The following is a 4,114-nucleotide window of genomic DNA, read 5'->3' as shown; positions in this document are numbered from 1 at the left end:
GAGGGAGGATGTGTATTTGCAAAGTCAGCTGCTGGAATAGATGTCACACTGCAAGTATTGACCTTCACAAAAATAGAATATTTTGCCTAGAATGTTGGCTAAGGAATCAGTTTCGTTTTGTGTGTGGCTGTGTGAAGAAAATAACATTTTATTCTGTGAATAGTTTTAGTAGGGATACAAGTTTCAGGTTACTAATGCATGAAAACACTTTAAAGTATATTTCAAGTGAAAATTGTCAATAATCATGATAATAATAATAGAATTCTGCACAGAATATATTCTTCTCAGGCAGTCAGTCTGTGGCAGACATGCTTGAGGTAGGAAAATTTATGCCTGTATTCATTCATTCATTTATTTATACATTCATCAAATATTTATTGACTACCAACTATGGGCTCAGCCCTAAAATGACTGGGATGAAAGACCGGAGTTTCTTCCCCTAAGAAGGAGCTCAGAATCTAGCAGGAAAGATGATGATGTAAACAACTCATTATGACACTGAGAAGAGATGCCAAGGGTTCTGTGGAACTGAGGATGTGCACCTGGATTAACTCAGAAGGAATTTCCCAGGGTAAATGGGACATCGCAGATTGATATCAGCTGGTTCTCTTCATTGCCTCCTCCAGAATCTCCAGTTCCTTGATGAGTTAGAGGTTTGGCTTTTTTTACTAACCTTCACTCAGATTACTTTCTCAAAACAGTCTCTCCACTCCTGTGTGAGTGGGACAGCATCATGAATAAAGGATGCACTTAATAAGCGAAACAAGGAGGGGGAAAAAAGAAAGAAAGGAGAAGAATGCTACCTCTCCTAATTACCTGTCGCTTTAACCTCTGGCAATTGGACCCTTTGGTCTTCTGTGCCAAGTAACTGTCTCAGTGTTGACATCACGTGAAATCTTCATGGAACCTTTATCGAGTCTCCCACCCTTTCACCCACTTTGTTTGTTTATCATACCTTCTAGGCATCCTCTTTTATTTATTGCTTCTTTCAAAGAGACCTTTATATTATGAAACCCAAGTCTGTTTTCTTTTTTTGTTTTTAACCATTTATCCTCCCCAGATACACAACTCATGGGATGTTAACTAAAATTTGCTATTGTTTTCTGGACTCTGTTGAGTAAGTAGCCTTACTTTTTGATGAGAACCAAGAAACCTGAGCATTGGATAAAAATAAAATATAAATTCCACTGAAATACAAGCAAGTTATCCTTCATTCACAGGTAGGCGAATGAACCAAATTTCCTTCTTTCACAAGGATACTGTGAGCTTAATGAGGCCAAACAAACGCATGTTTTGACTCACTCATTTAGGCTAAATTTGCTTTGGAGAAGTGAATGGGTTAAAGTCAAGACTGAATGATTTGGAATGCATCTTTTTGAAGGAAATGGAGCTATGCATGTAGAGGAGAATGAAAATTAAGGGGAAGTTACAAGACAAAGGTTGGCTATATTTTTTTATAACTTCTGCAGTTGTGTATTGAAAGGGAATTTGACTGTGATGGAGATTTATGTCTTGAAGATAAATGAAATTTCTCCAATTTGTGCTATTATGTAGCTCATCTTTTCACAGAAATCCAAGACTACTGACAGATCAAGAGGTTTCACATTTCAGATCCTTTCAGCATTCAGCAAATGCAATAAATATCAGAGGTGGCCGATGTTGAATGTAAGAGCAGATGTTGTTTCTGCAGGAAGCAGGATGGAAACTTACATCTACTGGCTTGCTGCAACTTTGAGGAGACTTTCTTCTATACCTTCCTCTAAATGTGACTTGAAACCTTCTGCCGTGATATTTTAATAAACTTTCTATATCCTGATGTTTCCTTTAAGGGTATCATTCTTGCCCAAGTTACCACCTTGACAAGAGACTATCTCCATAGCCCATCTATTAGTTCAATTAACAGAGGCTTCTGAGATTTTTGCTTGGGGACTCAGCATTTATATTTATACCTCATCCTCTAAGAGTAATTCTTGCAAATAATCTTTGGGAATGGTGGCTGCTTCCTATCTAGATTTGAAGATCCTGCTTTTAATGAAGAATGTTTTTGCCAGAAAAAAAAAGGACTTAAAATATCTACCTCCATGATTCCATGTCTTTCTGGAGTGTGGATTTATTTTTTGTGGCCAAATCACCTTCTGTGAAATGAAGTATTTGTATCTTACTTATGAGGGCCAGGCTCAAGTTCTCTTGGGACAACTGAATTGCACAGCTGGCTGGAATTGACACCACAAGTTTTGACTCTTTCTGAAGGCAGTATTATGGATGGCTTGCACACACTGGCTTCTTAAATGTAATCAAATGGAGGAGGGGTTCTGTCTCTGTGGTGGGCAAAAGAGAGTGTTTCAGAAATACAGGTGGAAGGTGCTCTTTGGGTCTGTGCTGAGCAAAAAAACAAATTCTGGTCTGGTAAACTGCATCCAACTCAGTTTGACCAGACAAGCCAAATTTACATGTTTCTGGTATGGAAAGACCTTAAACATACAAAGAATGTGATATGGCAGACACTAATCAATGAACCCCTTAATCCAAATATACTCTAGCCTATGACAGACTCTAGCCTCTTCTTGGCTCCAACACTCTTTTGTTCCTGGGTTTCCTCTTTTAAATAATAATTGTAAGTATTTTTATAGAGTCCTTTACAGGTAAAAATGTACATTATCTCTTGTAATGCCTACATCAAATTATTATTAATGGGAATGAACTGTAATTACACACCACAACATGAGTGAATCTCAAACATGTTACACAGTGTGAAAGAAGCCAGATCTACACAAAAAAGTACATATTGTATGATTCAGTATTTTTTTTTGAGATCGAGTCTCACTCTGTTGCCCAGGCTGGAGTGCAGTGGTGCAGTCTTGGCTCGCTGCAACCTCCAACTCCCAGGTTCAAGCGATTCTTCTGCTTCAGCCTCCCAAGTAGCTGGGACTACAGGCACCCGCCACTATGCCCAGCTAATTTTTGTATTTTTAGTAGAGATGGGGTTTCACCATATTGGCCAGGCTGGTCTCAAATTCCTGACCTCGCAACCCACCCACCTCGGCCTCCCAAAGTCCTGGGATTACAGGCATGAGCCACCATGCCCAGCCTGTATGATTCAATTTATAGAAAAATATAGAAAAAGCAAATCAGAAAACAGATCAGTAGCTACTTTTCTGTGGGGTGGGGTGACTGAAAAGGAACATGAGGGAAATGTCTACACAGATGAAAATGAAACCTATGAAATGCATGTAATATGTATTTATCCAGACTGAAAGATGCATGTAAGGTCTGAGTACTTCACTGTATGTAGATTATGCCTGAATTTTTAAAAATATTATTTCTCTCAGGTGTATCTATAGATGAGGAGGCTGAACTTTAGAAAGATGAAATAAGTTGTCCATTCTCATGCAGCTGAAAGAGAGAACTGCACCTCAGCCCAGATGATCCTAACTCTTTAGTTCAGGTTTTTCCACCTAAAACAATTTCCAGGAATGACAATATTTATATTACTCCACTATAGAGTCAATGCATTTTAGGTGCTTTTCTTCCTGGGAATAGAGATGGGTTTCTGAAACCACATGACAGGGTACTGGCAATAGTAACCAGGAGAAGACGGTGTGCAGCATGTGTAATGGTTAATGCTAGTGCTGGATCATAAAGCCTGAGTTCAAATTCCCACTCTGCCACTTATTATGCAGCATAAGAAGTTGGGTGAGTCTACCTGCCTGAGATTCAGCTTCTTCATATGGAAAATAAACTGTAGTGAGACATAAATCTGATCATTCAGGGACTGTTCGTAGTTGCCTATGAACTATCACTGAATGATGGCTATGATTCTTCTTCACAGTTTTGGTTAAAGGATGAATAAAAGCCCCTGTGGTACTAATAAGTTTACCATGTTATTACAGTGGCTTACAATGTGACATTTTTGTCTCCACTGAACTTTTCTAAGTTGTTACATAATTAATTTATCATCATATAAAAAATGCATATAAAATTAGACTTAATAGTGCTCCTATCCTTGACCTCCCTGTTTGGCAACAGGAATTGTTGAAAAATTCAGGATGGTGTGTACCTCATTCACTATATGAATAATGTCTCTCTCTCTCTCTCTATATATATATATATATAT

The sequence above is a fragment of the Mandrillus leucophaeus genome, unplaced genomic scaffold, assembly GCF_000951045.1.
Source record: "Mandrillus leucophaeus isolate KB7577 unplaced genomic scaffold, Mleu.le_1.0 Scaffold133, whole genome shotgun sequence".
Taxonomy (NCBI): Eukaryota; Metazoa; Chordata; class Mammalia; order Primates; family Cercopithecidae; genus Mandrillus; species Mandrillus leucophaeus.
Note: the sequence above shows the minus strand (reverse complement) of the source record.